The sequence below is a fragment of the Mesocricetus auratus genome, unplaced genomic scaffold, assembly GCF_017639785.1.
Source record: "Mesocricetus auratus isolate SY011 unplaced genomic scaffold, BCM_Maur_2.0 Super-Scaffold_100007, whole genome shotgun sequence".
NCBI classification, from domain to species: Eukaryota; Metazoa; Chordata; class Mammalia; order Rodentia; family Cricetidae; genus Mesocricetus; species Mesocricetus auratus.
In genome coordinates, this window is record NW_024429191.1 from 70,383,678 (window position 1) to 70,405,406 (window position 21,729).

The 21,729-nt window shown below is 36.8% G+C and overlaps 1 long non-coding RNA gene across 1 annotated transcript in view; it reads left to right on the forward strand.

Moving 5' to 3' along the window:
• Positions 1–10,776, forward strand: part of LOC110341954 — a 107,383-nt gene extending 96,607 nt beyond the window's left edge. Inside the window, exon 4 of the long non-coding RNA XR_005878074.1 lies at positions 10,557–10,776. This is a non-coding gene — a long non-coding RNA (uncharacterized LOC110341954). The remainder of the gene's footprint in view (positions 1–10,556) is intronic.
• Positions 10,777–21,729: the final 10,953 nt, after the last annotated feature.

Here is a 21,729-nt window from a genome sequence, read left to right on the forward strand (position 1 = left end):
ACTACAGAACTATAGTAATAAAAACATTGTGGTACTGGCACAAATATAGTAAGGGGTTACAAATACTATGAAAATCAGTCTGGTGTTTTCTCAGGAAGGTGAGGATAGATCTGACTCAAGATCCAATATAGCACTTTTGGAATATGTCCAAAAGATTCTTCATCCTACTTTAGAAACACTTGCATAGCCGTGTTATTTTTCTGTTCTACTCATAGTAACTGAAAATTGGAAACAATTTCAGAATTAGATGGGAGGAACAGTAGTGGGAGTCAAGAGGAGTACAGGTAGGGGGAACTGTAATCTGATTATATTGTATGAAAAAATTAATTTTCAATAAAATAAATATGTGGAGTAAAAAGTATATGCATAAAAAATAATCACACATGAATGTTCAAAGAACCTCTTTTTATTCTAGTCTTACAGTGGGAACCACACAAGTAACCATAGGCAGAGTAACCATAGCCAATTCTCATGTGTTCATGTTTGGATTACTGTTCAGCACAAAACAAATGAACTGCAACAGGCAAAACAACACCTACTGGACAATAGGAGCTCAATGAAAATCAGTGTAACTCTTCTTATAAAAAGTTCTAGGATATTCAAAACCAACCTGAAATGAGAAAGATAAGATTTCTGATTATCTGAGTGGAGGGAGGAGGAAGGCAGGTGACCGCTCAGGGGCATGAAGAAAAATCCTCGTGTAATAAAACCCCTCACATTTAATTGCACCAGTGGTTACATGGATATTCATGCTAAGTAAAAATGCATCTACTGCATATTAGGTGTATCTCACCTTAACACAATTATTTCAAATTGAAATAAAATATTTTGCATCGTCTGTGTAGATATGAATATGTACTCTGGTTGTCATACATATGTATGCACAATGCATATATGTCTGGAGTCCAGGGGTCACCTTCAATTATCATTATTCAGGACCTATGCTATTTTCTTTTGTAGGCATGGTCTCTCACTATGATGGGGAGCCTACAAATTAGGCTAGTCTGTCTGGTCAGCCAATTCAAGTGGTCTATTTGTCTCCAGCTCTTCAGTGCAGAGATTATGAAAGCAAGCCAAAGTGTCTGAGCTGAATCGCTAATACCCATTTCCAAAATAAGTATTTACTAATTAATAATTTTAGGAAAGTAAGCAAGGAATTTTCTGAGAAAAAAATATCATCAACACAAATAACTTATCAAATGCAGAGTGCCCACACTATATGAATAACTTTCAAATTCAATTACAAAAATGACAACTTTTAAGAAGCATACAAATGTTTGAGAAGGTGTTTAATAAAATGAAACACAATTATTAACAATAATACAGTAAAAATACCCATTAATCATAAACTTTACTATAAAAACCACAAAGAGTTACTGACATAGGTTGACCCGAACAGTCCTGAGCAAATACTGAGAAGTTAGTTACAGAACACAGTCCTGATAAAAATGTGAAACAGTGTGATCTCCTAGAAAACAAACTCCAGGTTTCTTAAGAAAAATACATATGCATATCTTTCTTATGCCCCCCAAATTCCAGCATTAGATCATTTATCAGAAAAAAAATCCATGTTCTGATAACACAGCCCTCAAGTGTCCAGAATAGCTGTTTTTAGGAGTTAAAGGTGTCTGGTATTCCAACATAAAGCAGTCAACAGTAGTCAGCAATTAAAATGAAAACAGAATCATTACCTATATATTTATACCACAATGTATCTCAAAATCAACATGCTGAGAGAAAGAATCTAAGCACAATGATATATTTCTATTGAAAGGACATTTTGAATAGGCAAAGCAAATCTTTGATGATAGAAATAATGGCCATGATCACTTCAAAAATGAGGAAGTTGATTTAATTTTAAGGAGGAATAATTGTGAGAATGTGTTCTGATTGCTAGAGTAGAAGTTGTGTGCAGTTTATGAAATGGATGAAATGATGTTGCAAAGACAACCTCCAAGGTCATAAATACACTCAAACTTGGTAACATATAACAGTAAATTATACAAACAACATGCAAAGGCACGTTTTTTTCTTATCATATATGTAATCAATGAAATGGATGTAGAATTATAAGAAGCCATTATGTCAAGACCATAAGCAAGCCTTCCTATCTCTTGATTTCTTTTGTAAGGTACTGTCACAGTTTGATTTTCTTGACACCATGATAGCTTGCCTGACAGAAGTCACTTAAGAGAGGAAGCATTTTTTCCAGCTTACGGTTTTTGAGGGTTCAATCCTTCATAACAAAAAAATCCATGGTAGCTAGAGTGTTTTGATTGGATGACAGGAGCTTTGTAACAAAGCTGTTTTTATATTTATGTATCAGGAAGCAGAGTCGTCTCCCTGGAACCAGAAGTAGATATTACCTTCAGGGACTGCCCTAATAACCCTTTTGTAACTAGTTCAATCCCACAAACCACATTTCTGGAAAGAACACTACTAGTAGGGGGAGCAAGTGTTCAACATGAACAATGGAAGACATTTCATACTCAAATCATAACAGACATATTGGTAAGTCTGAACAATACCCAGAGTTATACATAACTTTTAGGCAGTATGGAACTCTTTTGAAATCTTATAGATTCACTTACTTCTTATATTCCATTGATCTAAATTATGTGTTTATATGTATGAACAAGATAATATATTTCCATCTTCTCTGTAGTCACATTGGTGAGGACGTGAGAAATGAAAATTACTTACTTTTCAAAGTATGGATTTTAAGACTTGATACTTCAAATTAAGCCTTTTTATCTCCTATAACTAATACATCCCCATATATCTTATTTGGATGCCACAGCCATCCTATTTAGCATGTTTTTATATAGATAAGTAGTTACTATCAATCATGTCACAATTCTCTGGCATGTTCATGCTCACAAAAACATTAGTAGAAATGGACATGCTTTATTTTGTATCAACATAAACAATACAATTAACGATTCAAATTTGCATTGTATGTGATGAGATAAAAATCCTGGTTGACATGAACAAAGCAATGTGAATTTGACACCTAGCACCAGGAAAATCAGGGCTAAAAAAGAAGCCCTGTCTCAAAACCCAGCAATTTTATAGCTATAGCTATGGATGATATAGATATAGATGTATATAGATATGTACATGTTTATACACATGTTTATATGAGCATGTATTTATGTAGCTCCTTGTCTTTCTTTTATTGAAAATAATTTTTCAATACAGTATATTTTGATTGCAGTTTCCCCTTCCTCAACTCCTCCCAGATCTTTCCCAGTTCCCCTCCCATTCAATGTCATGTGCTTTCTCTCTCTGTCTTATTTAAAGTTTTTTTTTAAGTACAAGTATGTGCATGGCTATAGACATAAGAGTGAAGATACCGACAGAGGCCAGAAGAAGTTGTTGGATCCCCTTCTTCTAGCTATAGGCAGTTAAGTTGGGTTTGGGTTTGAGTACTGGGAACTGAAACTCTGAAAATGTCCTTCTGCAAGGGCGAGGATGCTCTAACCCTTAACTGTCCCTCTTCTCTTTTGCTTTCCCAGAATTCACACTTTCAAATGACTTGACAGGTAATAGAATTGATAGAGGCACAGGGTAGCCATGGATACACAGCAGGGCATGTTCCAGGGTGGACAATTGCAGCATACACAGGAGGAAAAAACTTGAGAAGCAGCTAATGCTTCAAGAATCAAAATCCCAAAATAATATGTAGGAATGCTTTATCAGATGACCAGTGTTATTATTTTTAAAATTTTACTTTTTCATTTTATTTTTGAAATTATACTGTAAGTACATCATATCCCTGAAAATTTTCTACATGCTGATAAGCCTCTCCGCCAGTGTAGCAATCCAAATTAGACCAAATGAAAACAACTTAGAAAAAGTCCATGTCTAACAGATAGATACAATGCTCCCAGAAGGCCCCTCAGTGCTTCAGAGAGGAGACTGGAAATAGAAACCAGAAAACCACAGGTCTATTTTCTGGGCGGCACTTTAATTATTCCATGGGAGTGGTCTTGAGTATCTCTTGGAGAGGGGGTCATCATTTGTCAGGCTTGCTGAGATGCAGCAGGCTTTGGAGGGAGATAGGAAAGGGGGCTTGAGTGAAGTTTCAACCACAACATCCCAGACTCTTTCGGTATATGTATGCCTGGGACTGGGGTGAAGCTTCCACCAAAACAATCCTCTTTCCATATCCTCCCTGTAAAGCTTCCTATGTTCCCTTCTCTCCTTTAAATCATGACTTCATTCTTCATTAATTGTTGTTACATACATACATGCATATACCTATATATTATGAAATATAATTTTTCCCATTTTCATAATGTTACTTGTTGGTGTCTTTACAGAGCTGGCCATTTGCTATTGGATAACTATTTAGTGTTCTCTTTCAATGGAGAACACTAATTCTCCTGCTTTTAATATTTCCTAGCTGCATATAGTACTTTGTGTCATGTTGAGGACTCAGGATTATAGTTACAGCCCTTTTCGCAAAGACCTAGACTCTTCAAAACCAGGTTCTTCAATTCTTCTTGAAATTAATTGTGTCACAACATACAGGACAATATACAAACATGTTTAACATCACAGCCATTATTTTTATTGGCATGTACGTGGTAGGCATGCCATATAGTTATTAGGAACTTCTATGTCTGAACCAAATATAAATCTAAAATTTAAAGTTAAGTGATAGTCTTCTAAACAGACTGAAGTAGAGAGTCCTTTAGCCTCTTCCTTTCTGCCTCATAGCCTAATCGCTTCTCTCTCTGGAACTTTCTATACAGTGCATGAGAAAAGACAGCAAGAAAAATGATGAATTCAAGTGACAAAAACAGTCTGTTCCTGATGCTGTTCCCAGAGCTGTCAATTCTAGAATGTCCCAGGATGTAATCCTCTTCTGTGTGGAAAAGAATCTCAGATTCATTTTCTACACCAGAGACAATCAAAAGGGAGATAATTCCAAGCATAGTAATGCCTTGTAGCTGGGTTGTGCTTTATTGCACCATTCATTGCACTGTAAGCCTGGATCTATAGCACTGTGACTTAAGCGATATTAAATGCATTTTGTTTGATTTTGACAGTGTTGGAATGAAAAAAGAAATTAAGGGATAAAGTGGACCTTTCATCTCTGCAGTCCTTTTTGGCCTGAGGGTACATTTGTAAGACATGGTGAGATCAACAGCCATGGGCAGCTGGGTTGACAGCAAGCACCTCATGGTCTAATAACTTCTCAGTCTCTTTTTCAAATGAGCAGAGGATAAATACTGCAGTGAGGGCCATTGCAAACAGGTGTGTGAGTATATAAGAAGACAGACTAACAGAACAGAAGTTCACATTTGTTGGACCTTCTCTATGTTCTAAGATGTGCACTGAATACTCTAGATGCGTCACATGCTACTAACTCTCCACTCTGAGGATTGTGTAGTGGCATTCTTCTCTCACCTTGTCAAGATACCATAGCTTCTTCTCATAGCTACTGAGAATCCTTCCAGTGTATGCTGACCTACAAGACACCACCATAATAGGACATTTTGATTACTGTATCTCACACTTATCAATAAAAAAATCCCATGTTCTTCCAATGCACCAACCAAGACCTCAGACTATCAAGAAAGCACGCATGTGCTCACACACACACATACACACACACATACACATACATAAACACACACACATTACAGTCATCAAGGCATAAAATTTAGTACCAGGTTACAGTCCTCGTCCTGACTGATAACTTTCAAGCTTTGAGGAAATAGAATATGTTCTTACTATGTTCTTAGGCTCTTATTTTCCTGCAGGAAGAGAAAATGGTCCTAACATAAGGAAATCTGCCTGGTGTGACAGTGCTCAACACCACCACTGACAATGATAAAAATATTATTATTTTATTAGTGACTCAGATCCCCTAACGTTAGAAATAATAATCTACAAGACAAATGTTTACGTAAAGTGGTATTCTAACTGCAAAAGTACTATAGGACTGCTCACCTTATATATTTATTTTCATAGATTTTTTTGGTTTTGAAGATTTTAGTGACTTTTTATTATTTTAATAATTAGAAATATAATGATTTAAAGTTATCATCTAATGAGGGAATAGACAAACATGTCTTCAACGATATGCTTAATTCTAGTGATATTCCCATAATAATAGGAAGATAAAGTTTATGAGTCTTCAATAATAGTAAGAATATGATAATAAAACTGTTAAGTTATGTGAAAGTATCATTTAGGTTTCTATATTGCATATTGATTGACCTATAAAATCACATAGAGTGGCTAGAGAGAGCTCAGCAGTTAGGAACATGGGCTGCACTTCCAGAGAACACAGGTTTGGTTCCCTGCATTCACATGGCAGCTTACAACTGTCTGTAAGTCTAATTTCAGATGGCCTGGAACTTCTGCTTTCAACACACACATTGTGCACAGATACACATGTGAACAAAACACCCATTCACATAAAATAAAAACATGTGTTTTAATGATTTGGACAATCTAGTAGGACAAATAAAAGTGTACCCTTTGTTTTGATGATGTGGCTCTAAATGGCAGGCATTCTGGTGTCAAGATACAAACATGTGGGTCTGAAGAGATGGCTCAGCAGCTAAGAGGACTATTGCTATTCCCCAAGACCCAGGTTCACTCTAGAACCAACATGTAACCGGGTGAGTTACAGCTCACCCATCTGTAACTCCAGCCCCAGGGAATCTGATGCCTTCTTCTGATGTTAGTGAGCACCAGTCATGTACATGGTACACATACATAGAGGCACAAAACACTTATACCCATGAAATAAAGGAAACATATCCTGTTTTAGAAAAGACAATTTGTGATATTAGAAGCTGATGGGGACCATCTGTAAAAAGTCAGGTATAAAATTATCACTGAAGATTCTCTTATAATGTATGCATTTTCTTCCAGGCGATAGAATCAGCCTCCACACTGTGCTATCAAATGCACTTAGCATTAAGACATACACAGATGCGCTCCTTTTTCGTCTTCATTTTTTTCCTACCATAACTTTGCTTCCTCGTTCAATACCCATACAATGTGCATGAACTACATGGGTAATTTGTTCCCAATTTACTGTGAGGCATTGCATTCTGGGCTGAGTCGTTGACTGACTATTCCATTGTGTGTGAAATGCTGCAGTGAATGTGATTTAAATGGACTGTGGGTTTGGAGATGGGAGGAAATGCTCTTCAAAATCATTTGGAAGTAATAAACAAGGTTAAAAAGTGAATACATTTAAGCAACCCATAGGCAAAATGACAGGGCTATAAGATTACAGGTTTTATTGTTGCATGTGCAAGCCCCACAGAGTGTGTGCATCCACATGCACAGAAAGGCAGGCAAAAACATAAGGATCAGGAAATTTCAATGCAAATGGGCATATGCTTTTAAGTTGGTAGAATATTTATGGTATTCACTTGTAGAATCTTCTGGAATTTTACACAATTTCTTGTCACCTGTCTCTTCCAATGCTATAGTAATATTTTGTGATTGCTCTACTGACTTACCCTGTCCTTTCCAAGAGCAAGAAAATTAATACATCCCAATCCCATGCAGTTTCACAACAGGGATGTTGCTGTCATGTAGTCAAATATTTCATAATTAACTTGGCTGGAGACATTAAAGTAGTTATTGATAAGTGATGCTAGTGTTGACTTTTGTGAAGTATCAGAAATTGTAAAACTGCTCCCTTCCTCTTTGTGTATCTTTACCTGACATCCCATCACTTGATATCATAACTGTGCCTACAATCACTTTAAGCAGTTTTCTGAAAACGTAACCCAGCCTCAAAAAGAAATGTTAAATCCCTTATTCTATTCATTGAGTATCAGTTTTGCTTGGAATTGGGAATGTGGCCATTTGCAAAATGCCACTTCTGGCAAAAACATTAAAGGGTGTTTACAGTGATGTTAAATCATTTCCACCAAGCTGTTTTTCCAACTCATTTTTTTCTTTTTTTAAATTTAAACTAAAAACAAGCTTGTTTTACATGTCAATCCCAGTCCTCTCCCCCTACCCTCCTCCCCTGCTCCCCACTGACCCCTATCCAATCCCCTTTATGCTCCCCAGGTGGAGGAGGCCTTCATTGGAGGATCTTCAAAGTCTGTCATATCATTTGAGGCAGGGCCTAGAACCTCCCCAGTGTGTCTAGGCTGAGAGAGTATCCCTCTATGTGGATTGAGCTCCTAAAGTCCATTCGTGTGCTAGGGATACATACAGATTCACTAACAGCGGCCCCATAGATTGCCCAAGGCTCCTAACTGACACCCAGGATCGGGGGTCTGGGTTGGTCCTATGCAGGTTTCCCAGCTATTAGTCTGGGCTTCATGAACTCCCCTTTGTTCAGGTCAACTGTTTCTGCGGATGTCTTCAGCGTGGTCTTGACCCCTTTGTTCATCACTCCTCCCTCTCTGCAACTGGATTCCAGGAGTTCAGCTCAGTGTTTAGCTGTGGGTGTCTGCTCCTGCTTTGGATCAGCTGCTGTATGGAGGTTCTAGGATGGCATATAAGGTGAAGGGCATTATCGGTGAAGGTCATTTAAGGTTGCTTCTCCACTATTGCTTAGATTGTTAGTTGGAGTCATCCTTGTAGATCTCTGGACATTTCCTAGTGCTGGATTTCTCTTTAAACCTCCCTCTATTATGGTATCTCTTTTCTTGCTCTCCTCTATTCTTCCCCTCACTCAATCTTCCTGCTCCCTCATATCCTCCTCTTACCTCCTCTTCTCTCCTCTTTCTCCTAACCCCCTTTCCCCTCCCCCCAAGTTCCCAATTAGCTCAGAAGATCGTTCCTTTCCCCTTCTCAGGGGACCATGTAAGTCTCTCTTAGTGTCCTCCTTGTTTCCAAGTTTCTCTGGAAGTGTGAATTGTAGACTGGTAATCCTTTTACTGTTAAAAAATGTTTTAGTAATAAGAACTGAGCCATTTTTTAGTTCTTTCTTGTGCTGAGTTTGAAACAAACAGACCTACCAGGAGTTGACACTCAATGAAATTTTTAAGCAATTAAGAAAGATAAACAGCAACAAAAATATTGCTAAAGAAATTTAAGAGAAATAAAAGTAATATTTTGGATGTTTATTACAATCTGTGCATTGCTTCAAATGTTTTACATGAATCTACTCATTGAGCCCCCACAACAAACCTCTTGTTAATTTGTAATATTATCCTTATTTTAGATGTGTGGCTCAGGAGACACAAGCTGTTAAATAATTTATGTCTATACTATATGGGAAAAGGTAGAAATGGTGGTAAAACCAGGGTGATCCCGGGGTCTGTGACATGGATGATGTTCTCTCTTCTTTGCATGTGGGAACATTCATGGAACTGTGACAATATGGCTCTCCTACATTGTGTGGGGATGAATTATGAATTAGAGCAAGACAATTTGTAAGACTGTGCCAATTCTCTTTGTAGTACTCGTTCATTCACTTTTGGTGACTGATTTTCAATATTTACCTGTACAAAAGCATTGATATGTGCTACAAGTATTCTTTCCTGTTCTAAGCATGCTTAAAATAACTAAAATCATATTTATACTAAATACAAAACAAACACCTTTTGTATTTGGTGATTTCTATAGGACAAGCACCGCAAAGTTGTTTTTTTTTTCATTGAACGATTTCAAATCTATGTGTAATTCTTTTATAATTGTCTATTATATTTTACATGAAATTTTATTTTATTGCTACATGTTACTCATTCAAAATATTGGGGTTTATTATGACAGCCAGTACTACAATGTCTAGAGAATTTCTAGTAGCTGGGGTAAATTCAAACTGGTAACTGTGGTACACATCTGTAAAACTGGTACTTAATTAAGAGGCAGAGGCAGGAAAATTTCAAGTTCACAGTCATCTGGCTTCCAAAGTGAGTCCTTGTAAATGAGGAAGAAGCAGATAAGGAAAGAACCACTTATAAGTCTCTGCTAATTCCAATGAGCAATTGCATGTGTGATTGCTTACTTTGTTTTCTTCATAAATATTTGCAGAATGATTGTCTGCTTTTATACAAGAAAGGTGTTCTTACTTAAAATATTTTTCATTGAAAAGATTACATATCGCTGTTTAAATATAATGTCTGCTCTCTTGTTCCTGAGTCACAACATCCAGACATCCAGGGAACTAAGCTATATAAATATATAGGTTAATGATAACAAATAAAATCTGAGGATCAAAATTTGTCTTTTTCCCCATCTTTTCTCTTCAATGCTTCTAATATCATTTGAATCTAAGTCTGCATAAAAAGACTCCTAATCACACAGACTTCATGTATTCTCCAATATATCTCACTCTATTAAGAGAAGTCACAATTTTACATTACTTATATAAAAAGGCACTGTTTGTTATTAAGAAGGTTATATAATATCTTTATAATTTAAATAAGTATAAAAATAAGTATACAAGCAAATAAAATGAGGTATGATATTAATATTTCATTTTCATATTAAGTGCTCAGTGGTAGAATAAGCAACTGTCCAGAAATTACGGAATCAAATATTAAACCAGATTTTCCCTTCCAGCTTTAATAACTGCTGTCTGATTATGTATTCTTTCTCTTGCCTTCTCACAGGTTCTCTTCAGTGTCCACTGTCCTGATGCTGGTGGCACAATCATGCCTATTATATTTATTTGGCATTGTTTATTTTTGCCACAATTATTGTCAAACCCAATATACCAAACAAGTATTTGTGAACAGGCTAGTTCCATATTTATTCTTGTTTGGAAGTAATTTAAACAGGATTGTTTTTATTCATTTGCAAGTTTATAATAAAGTTTATTTTAAAAATAAACTCATAAAACATAAGGTGTTTTTGTTTTGTGTTGCTGGTGGTGGTAGTAGTGGTGCTGTGTTGGTTTTGTTGTTGTTGTTGGAAAATGGGAAGCCAGTCATCAGACTCCCTCACTAGGAATCAGCTTTGGCCACTTTAGGCTACCCTCCTTTACCATATATAAAGTTCTCTGATATTGTGGCGGAATCATGTGTAATAATGGCTTTTCACAGTCCCCCTATCATTTCTGTAGCTGCACTGGCTAGGTATTATGTTTCCCTAGTATTTGTAGTCAAGAAAAATATTTTAAAGGTTGCACTTCATTAAATTATATATAAAAAACTTGCTAAATCATGCTTTTATAGTTAAAAATAACACACAGTTCATCCAACTCTTATACCATACTTAGGCATAGAGAGAATTGCATTATCTAATATAAAAAGGGCATTTGAGTGTGGAAACAATTTGGGAGTTAGAAGACTGAGAAATAGAGAACCACAAGGGTCAATATTAAGGCTAATTTTTTCCCACTTTATATGTTAATGGCCCGGAAGAAGGAACACTGCTTCCCAAAGTGCCAAGAATAACTGGGAGAGCAAAGTCGAGGTGAGAGGTGCCTACGACAGAGAAAGTGACAATATATTGGGAGGACAGGCAATTTGGAAGGAGGTAGGCATAAAGCCTCGGCTTTGCAGTTTCATGTAAAGGACTGCAAAGTAATGAGGCCAGAGATGGAAACAAGGGAAGTTATTAAACACTGTAATAGAGGCACACTATAGCACTACAGTGCATGGCAACCAGGAGCAGGCTGAATAGGAGAGTTGTGATGGGTGTGCATTAAACCTTAGGATTCGAATCAAATTGAATTAACAGGAAGTGGAAATGATATCTCGAGAGAACAGCGGTCATAAAGCTCTAAGCGATAAGGCTAATTCATCAAAGTGTAAATGCCTACCTTCTACGTTAGGCACGGGCAAGGGAATCCGGTGATGTTAAACTGAAATGAATTGAAAACACACTCTTCACAGTAACTTCTCTCTTCAGTCTTTCTTGAATCCATGAAAAAGAAGACAAATCGCCTGCCACCCAGTATGGAGGATTGTGGTACTGTTTGTTTTCTTCTGTAATTGGTGAAGAGTGGGACGTGGCAGTTAAATGAGAAGACTTTCTGATATCCAGAAAAGAGGGAAAGTGGCTAACAGCAGGATTCTTAATTGTTCAGTTTAATCAGGAAACCTTGGGCAATCTGAAGACCCTGTGTTTCTATATATCCCCCAGGTGACAAAGTCTCATCTTATAGAGTAAAATAACAGTTCCCTAGAATTTTACAATGTCTCTAAATTTCTTTCCTAATGCCCAGGAATCTCTGGATAGAATAAAATTAAAAATTACCAAAGTCAAATTTACTCTCCTCTTTCAAATTTTAGACTGTGGAATTATAATATATGCATATAGATGCTAGACAAACAAGTGTAAGTTATATATTTTTCTAAGAATTTACTAAATAATATCAACTTGGCACTGTCTTGAAACTATATTGCAAGATTATTTCTTCTGTACACCAAAGCCTAATTTCCTCTGATGCACCATTTTATTTTATGAGTTTACTGTTTCCCTTTTTACTGGAAATCCACTTAAATAAATTCCAAGAAATATTTTAAAACATGAAAAAAATGATTTTTCTCAAATAGGAATTAAATGAAAAATGTTAAGCTTACCTTGCCCTTGAGATTATAGTTGAGAATGCGTTGCAAAAATGAAGACCTGAGTGGTAGTCGGAGAGTTGGAACTCCTTCAACAGGACCAAGGTTAAAAGCCGATCCTGGTCCAAAGTGCATTTGTAATTTTGTTTTTTGTTTGTTTGTTTGTTCATTTGTTTCTCCTTCTCCCAGATTTACAAAGGAGTATCCATAATGTTTACTTATTTATTTCTCTCCAGAGATACCCAGGGGGGTTTACTGAAGCCATTTTTATGCAGATGACTTCTTCAATCTAAGTACCTGGTAATTGTTAAATATATACTGTTACACATGTGAAAAATTGTATTATAATGACAATAAAAACTAATATTCAAAATAGAAAAGTTCCTCTGCTGCTTGTGAAAGTAAGTGGCAAGTTAGATCTACTTAACCTTAGGTTTGAATATTTATGTTAAATAAAATGAGAGCAGCATTGATTTGTCAAGAAAGGAAGCTGCCACATACTTCCCTTCCATGAGGCTTTTTAGAGTGAGAGGACCTCAAGGCCATGATCGGGCTCTGGGGTAGAAGGGAGCACAGTAAACAGAACCTACATAATCCCAAGAATAAAGAATGGAGAGACTTCCATTTAAAGCCTGGGGGAGAAGTTTATTAAGAGTATAAGAAGATGATCAGAGAAAGATAACCATGCAAAGGACAGCAGGGAAGGCCCTTGAAATCTCCTCAGACAGCAGCCTTCAGAACACTCTACCAGAGGCAACTCGCTCCTGAGGAGTCTGAAGATCATTCCCAGAAAGTGAGGGACACGTACAACGTTTTATAACCCTTTAAGGATCTTAGGAAGTTTGACATGACATGGTTTAATTCAGCACTGAATACATAACTAAGAACTTGGAGAAGCCAAGTCTTAAACTGAATCACAACACAGACTCTACAATTTTTCAGATTTAATCCTTGACAAAGTTCATCCTTGTAAGCAGAGGTGAAATCATGCATTTTTAAAGTAGGTTCCTTTCCTCAATACAGGATTTGTTTTGGTAGATTGCTTAGATCTTTATAAACATATTTGATCCAAGTACATAAAAGACTTCCTTCCCCACCACTCCCACATAACAAACTCAAATCATCCAACAGCAACAAGACAAAATATTCAAGTTAAAAAGTTAGCACTTTCTGTAGCATGATTCATATGGCTGGTTTAACCCAGAATCTACCCCTGTCATTCAGCATAAAAGTACAAATAATAATGTCTTCAAGATGATATATCAATTCAGTTTTCCCAGAGAAATGAGAGGACCTTACCTTCTACAATGAAATCTTGTTTATCGCTATGTAAATGGGGATTGTTTGGATATTATAAAATTTTAGATATATGATTATTGACTGAATCTGAATTCTTTCAAGCTCTGATATCCTGTACTACAAACTATTGGAAATCAGTAAATAATTATGTAAGCATCCACACTGTAACTCATTTAGGTTGCATATAGATTAGTTTCTAGCAAAGTGGATATTAGAAGTAATATAAACTTCCCTTAGGCTGAGTCATTTGAATTGCTCTGTAGCACTCATTATCTAGCCCTTTCCTTTCTTGAAATATTTATATTAAACACAACAAACTCCAGTATCTGGAATTCTGAAGTAAAAGGACAAAACTTGCAGTCATTAAGTTTTTGTGATCAGAAGCAACCATGTATACTAGGCAATCTAGAATACCAGGCATATATTTTCCATTACAGTGTAGATGAAGAGATACTCAGTTCGTTATGTAGCTTGTATTTTCTTTAACATACTATCTGTGGGCTAGATATGTGGCCTAGTGGTAAAGGGGGCTTGCAGTCTTCCAGGGAGCAGAATTCAGTTCCCAGCACTTATGTCAAGCAACTCACAAGTGAATCTGATGCTTTCTCCATAGGTACCTGCACACATGTAGCACACACACACACACACACACACACACGTGAAAAATAAATCATTGATAAAATTCTATGTGCAATGCCATAGGAGATATGCTTTTATAAAATAGGAGTCTAATAAGTTACTGAGGGAAAAAGAAGGCTTTGAAAAGTATTATACTATTTAATCTCAGCATAATTTAGTAGATGATAGCCAAATGACCAAAGAAGAGATAGGACATGTAAAGAATTAAAATGTGTTTGGCTGCCCATCTAATGTTTTAAAAAGAATGTGGTTATTTGTTTTAAACAACTAGCTTTTATGATGGCCAGTTATGCAAAGACCAAGAGAGCATAAACATTCATTCATAAATGTATATGGGTTTCTCTACAAGAAAGTGTCCAAGAAGCCACTGGGCTCTGCCTATGAATAGTTTTTCCCCAACATTTTCTGGTCCAAGTTTCCATACTTTCCATTATTCATTTAAATTTACATATGAACTCCTACAGTACTTGTTTTGTCTTAAACCTCACACTCTCAACTGCTAAAGACTATTTCACTTGTTCTTCATTGGATCTTCTGTTTTCAGGAGAGTTTAAAATGTCCTGCTTTGCTGAGAAGTTTGCCAGGAACACTGTGGCCTATGGGCTGAAGATGGATGCCCAATGTTACAGAGGAACTTCTAAGTAGTGAGATGTCTCTGTTTATATATCATCTTTCTGTGGTCTTTGATGGAGTTGAAGACAGATAGTTATAATTATAGTTTTCCTTAGTTAAGATAAAAGATAAGCTACATATAAGACTTTAGACTCACATGGATAGGATAGATAATAAAATACTTTCTTTAAATCTTGCTAAATGTTAATGGACAAAATATTGTAACTATAGTTCTTGCTTGGTAACTGTTCTGTTTTATATATAATTTGAATATGTTAAAAAAAATCAAACTCAGCCGGGCGGTGGTGGCGCACGCCTTTAATCCCAGCACTCGGGAGGCAGAGGTAGGAGGATCTCTGTGAGTTCGAGGCTGGGCTGGACCGATAGCCTCCAAAACAATACAGAGAAACCCTGTCTGGTAAAAACCAAAAAAAAAAAAAATCAAACTCAATCCACTCATCTTCATACCCCCTGAACATGAATGTGCAAGCTCTTTGATACTCATGTATGTCTGTCTCGCTGTCTATGTCATTAATGTGTCTTTTATCAGTACCACATTTTGCTCTTGTTGATGGGTTATAATTCTCCATTTTGCAGGCTATGCCTGTTCAGCATATTGGACACAGTAAATTTACATTTTGAATGTTCATTTTTTCTGTTTTCCATTTAAAATTATTAGATTTTTATTGTTACTTTATTTTCAGTGACTTGTTTTTATTACAGCTTGCTTCAATTGATTTTTAATTTTTGAAATTAAAATGTCATAATTGCATCACTTTGTGGGGATTATGTGGTATTTAAATCCATATATACAAAATGGAAAACAAGCTGCCTTTCTAAGTTAGGTTAGTCCAGTTTTCTAGGGGTGCAGACTCTCTTTGTCTAATGGAAACAAAAAAAGTTTATATCAAGGAGATATTACAAGGATAAAGTACAACATATATAAATGTGTCAATCACGGTACCAGTTATATACAAATAATCACTAAAATTGACTTTTCATAATCTATCCTTGCTTGTGGACAACTGAAAAGCCTCTCTTTGACCATATTTTTTAAAGAGTGAACAGAAAGGTAATTTCTATGCAAATGTTGATGAAATTTGCCTAGTACAACATAATTCTCTGCTGGCTTGCATGGGAGAAGCTGCAGAATAGGAATGTAGATGTAATTACCCTGGTCATCCAGGGGATTGTTTGCTCCAGGATTTACAGCTTTACAGAGCATGCTGTTCCTAGACCTCTAAAGAAGTGAACTGAAGCAAATTAGGAAGGCTCAAGGTTGTTTAAGGAGTTGTAGCCCAGGTAGCCATGAGAGAAACAAAGGGAGCTAATTAGAAAGCTATTATCGCTGCGAGTTTAAATGGTGCATAAGTGCACAGATTAACTCTCAAGACCTTTCTTATACTGACACCATACAGAAAGTTGTGAAAGTGAGAAAGGACTTCCTGACTATTTCTGCTCCATCCTTCCTGTTCTCCTGGCATCTCTTGGGCTACCTCAGAGGGTTTTTCTCTTTCGTTTTTAGCAGATAACTCAATGAATCCTGTGATAGTTATGTAGACTTCTGACCATTTCTGAAACTATGGCAGACATTGTCTATCTGCCTTTAATTCCAGCACTCAGGAGATAGTGACAGGCAGATCTCTGTGAGTTCAAGACCAGCCTGGTCTACAGAGAGAGTTCCAGGACAGGCTCCAAAGCTATACTGAAAATCCTTGTCTCAGAAAACCCCAAAAAAGGAGGCTGGGGAGATGGCTCAGAGCTTAAGAGCACTGGCTGGCTACTCCTCCAGAGGTCCTGCATTCAATTCCCAGCACCCACATGGTGACTCGCTACCATCTATAATGAGATCTGGTGCCCTCTTCTTGTGTGTAGTCACACATGAAGACAAAACACTGTATACATAATAATTAATTAATTAATTAATAGATCTTAAAAAAAGAACACCCCCCAAAAAATAGTGCTTCCTGTAAGAACATTCTAACTCTTGAGTAGGTCATGTATATATTACTACATACAGCCATTGATCTAGAGGTCTATATAATGAACTCATTTAATTCACTAATCCTGGTTGGATAATGTCAGTGCTGTTTTTTGGGTTTTTGTTTGGTTGGTTTTTTATTTATGTTTTAATAGTGAAATAGCCTGGAGATGTAGCTCAGTAAACAGTTAGCAAGCATGAGGTCTGGTTTTAATCCTCAACAATGCAGAAAATTGGTTGTCATAATGCATGCTTGTAATCCTTGTACAGAAAGGAGACGGGAAGATCAGTTGTTCAAGACCATACTCAACTACATACCAAAACAACAAAATGAGAGGGAGAAGAGGAAACTGAGACACAAATTCACAAATATTGGGTGCTCATCAGAGTAGGTTTTTTTTTAATCTATCTAGCCCCTTAAACCCACCTACAGTAAGAACTGGCAAGCTATCTCTGAAAAAGGGATACATCATAAAGGACAAAAGTATCCAATTTTGTTAGCCATATGGTCTCTTCAGCAACTACTTGGCCTGATTTTACAGCACAAAAGTAACTGTAAATGAATGGGTTATAATAAAACTACCAAAAGAAGTAGCATGCTGGCTCTATGACATAGATCATAATTTGGTAACTTTGGTCTAAATTATAATTTTAAAAGGACCGTGATCATATTCTATGAATTCAAATCATATCAGATTACTATCGATATTTAATATGTTAAGTATATATACATACACACATTTAGACAAACTTTTTTATAAAATTGCTTTATAACTTCTAGAAAATGTTTATCTCTGAGTATTTAAGTATTTAACGGATGTTCTAGCTATGTTTGCCAGTGCTTTCCTTTTTAAAATTGATATCTCATTGAGAATATACAGATTGAATACTTCCACAGACTATCTATTTGCAGGATAATTTTGTAATAATTAAAGACATTTAATGAGTATATATGAATCTATGATAGTGCACATATTAGCTATGCTATTTTAATTTTGATATGTATGAAACTGTTTTCATTCGAAATCACTTTAGCTGTGCAACCTTTCATCACACTCAGAAATTCTGGAGAATTCTTTCTGGAGTCTCGGGACTCCAAAGGAAGCAGATGTTTATATGCTCAAAAAAAAAAGATGGTGTTTTCCTCTGTTTTCTGTATTTTTCATTGAATGTTGAAAACTATTTTGTTTGTTTTTGGTTTGTATGATTTAAACAAAAGTCATATCCTAAGAGGGAATCTGCTTTACTCTTTTTTCTTGGAATGCACTGCATTCTTAATCTTCAAATGTGTGTATCTGCAATTCCAGATGTGATAGTCCTTTCCTGCCTGTAGTTTCAGTTATGTGACTAAAGGGAAGTTTCAAGTGTTGCAATTTCAGACAATCTGTTTTGATTCATTACTGCATAATGGATAGCAGTTGGAGGTTTCACACTGCCAACTCTGCTTCTTGCATCCTAATCATGCTAGATATTTAGTCTGCAAAGGGGTAAAATAAAACCCATCACCAGGACTTTTCCTTCTGGGTTACATAAGGATATAGACATCTTTGGTAATAAATTTACTCTGACAGCTGCTAAAAGATTTACCAAGCTTGACAATATAAGCAAAAGGAAAGAAGAGAAAAAAACTAAGGTTATTTATCCAAACCATTTATCTTTGGGGGATGAATAAAAAGAATAGAATAGTACATTTAAGTATGCATATGAGCAGGCATATTAAGACACCATTTTGACTGTCACTTTGGGGTCTGTCTTGTATGACATGTTGTTAGCACACTTCCTATTTTTCATAAGAAGAATAAGTGATTTGAAAATGCATCAGCTGCATTTGGAATACAAAGTCAGTCTCTGCTAGCTCTCTATAGGGAGAAATGAAAGTTTTCCCATGGATAAGAACAAAGCAGAAGCAACCCCTCTGGCAGTGATGTTTAGAGTCAATCTGGTGAGGGTGATGCCATCAGCAAAAGAGAAATGCTAAGTAGCTCTCTGGTGTTTCAAAAAGATTAGCTCTCACAGTTACCCAGGCAGATGTGAATCTGTCCTGCTTGCAGTCTTAATGCTTCCCTGGTGTTAATGATGTTCTGAAGGGGTCTGGAAATGGAAATAAATGGCTGGCCTGGTAGCTGCCTGGAGCTTCCTTAAGTGCTGGGCCTGCAGGGTATCAATTGTTTATTTGGTGGCTTTCAAGTTAGAGAGGTGCATTGATTGGCCTAAACACTGTAGTGTATTACTGTTTCTTATCTCTGCCCAAGACTACTTGCCTCATCTCATTGAGAAGAAGATGACCTACTTTATTACAGAGAACATAGCTTTGCAGTGACTTGAAATATGATTGACTGAACGATATTGATTTTTTTTCACTAAACTATGTTTCAGAATTACTTTTGAGCTGAATCTGGACTCCCTCACTTTGCAGGCATGACTTGGGAAGAAACAGTTTAGTAACAGAGGCATGGTGTGTGGACTCCTGGTGCTTTTAGGAACAACTCCCCAGTTAGCAACAATGTAGCATTATGTTCCCCTTTCCTCTTAATTTCTTCCTTTTCCCCCTTCACTCCACTTCCTTCCCTCTCCTCTGCCCTTAGTCCTCCTTGTTTCTTCCTCCCATCTTCCTGTCATTATTGTAATATCTCTTTTGGTAAACTGGTATCCAGTATTTTAGAAGAGTTTATTTGTGATAAAGGGTTATAGAACAACAAATGCAACCTAGGGGCCAGATGAATGCAGATACCAGGAAATTTGCACTGAAACAGTCTCTCCTAGAAACAGCTACATAAACAAAAAAGGAACAACAGCAATATGAATGGGCAAGTTAACATGGAAGGGAGATTTCACAGTGTCCCACTCCTAGGCATAAAACTACAGGCAGCTAATGGCTGCTGAAAGGAGAATAAGCATCTCCCAGGCAAAGCCTCCTTATTGGTTGTTCAATGCAGAGTGAGTCAGCTTTAAAACCATACAGACATAAATCACAAAAATGAACTCAGCAGATTTGGTGTATGTTCATGCACACATACCCACAAAGGGGGGGGCGATGAAAACGAGGCTATCAATTTGAGAACGAGAGGTATGGAAGGGTTCAAAAGGAGGTTGCTGGAAGTGGCTGGAGGGAAGAAACAGAGGGGAGAAGTAGATGGAATTCTATTTTGTAACACAAATAATAAAGCCTGGTGACAGATATTGGGGTTCAAGCTGAAGATCAGAGAAGCAAAACAGCCATTCACTAGCTCTCACCTCTGCCAGTGCTCTGACCTGCACTACTCTCCCCTTAGCCTTAGAACCTTAGACAACAATGGTCTCCTCAATGTGACTGAAGACCAATTGCCTAAGACTAACTTTTCTTCTTCGTTAGGCCTAGGATTAAACGTGAGAGCTCTGTTATTCTTTTAGACTCATTCACTCTCGTGTAGCCCTGAGTGACCTTGAACTCAGAGATACATCTGCTTATCTCCTGAGTCCTGGGATTAAAGTTGTGTGCCACCATTGCCCAGATTCTATAGCTAACCACTATGACTAGCTTTGCATTCTGATCCAGTAGCTTTATTAGATCATACACAATGTCACCACACTATTTCAAATAAAAGCATTATAAAATAAAACAAATACTCTAGCACCCTTGTAAAAACTGAGTGTACAGTGCCAGGTGTGGTGTATTCTTCGATTCCAGTTGTTGATCTGTGATGTTCCAGAGACTCCCTCCAAAATAATGGCCTATTGCCACTGTTCTTGGTTTCCTGACAGAGCCTTGTTAACAGACCCTGCTGCTGAAACATTGCATAGACACACCCTCATCACCTTCTCTGATTCCTCTCTCATGTCAGTTGAAACTTCTTCCGGAATTCCCTAACAATTCTCTTCCTATTTCCAAGTTTTTCTTTTTTCTTTCTTCTTTTATGACTCACTGATTGAAATTAAGGTCACTTGCTTGAGCAATAGTGGGAAGGTATTTATTGGAACTCAGGCAAATAATCATTGATTACAGAAGTGTAGAAAATTACTTCTATTACACAGCAAACACTTAACTGTCAAAATACGTTTATTGAGAGAATGAGGCCTCCCAAGGCACCTCAATATCCATGATGGAAGGGTGCCAGGTACCCAAAGCAGTCATGATCATATGAGTGCAATAGCTAGATAATATCCAGAAGATGCTTTGCTTAATGCCGGTATAACAGTGGAAATGAAAGTTGAGCAACTGAATATCTCTTATTCAAAAAATTATTTGGAGGCATCACATGTCAAAACAAATAGTTAAAAAATTATTTCTGAAAAGATTTGTTTTCCCTTCCTCCACTTCTTTGAGAGGATCTAAAGGCTGCACAAATCTGTGGATATGGAAAGAAAACCTTGAGGAGTGGTTGGATACTAGGTCCACTGTGCAGAATAATCATAGTAGGTTCACCGGTGGTGCATCTGAGTTTTTCCACCATAGATCTGAGTCAGACCTACGGTATGAGGCATACATATTCTTCCGTGGAGCAAATATTTTTAAAAGATTTACAAAAACCTGTTGGTTATCACCATAACACTTATGCCAGTATTGAAACCATATCTTCCCAATGCTGGTTATTATTATAGCTCATGGGGTTTATAGCTAGTTAAGATTGTTGATGATTTCTCCCTACCCCAAGCCTGCAAAGCACCTGTAATTCAAAGGACGTTATCCATCAAGGAAAACATTCTAGTCATTATCAACTTGATTTCTCCATAAACTGGGACCAAACCATGCCATGTTTTCAG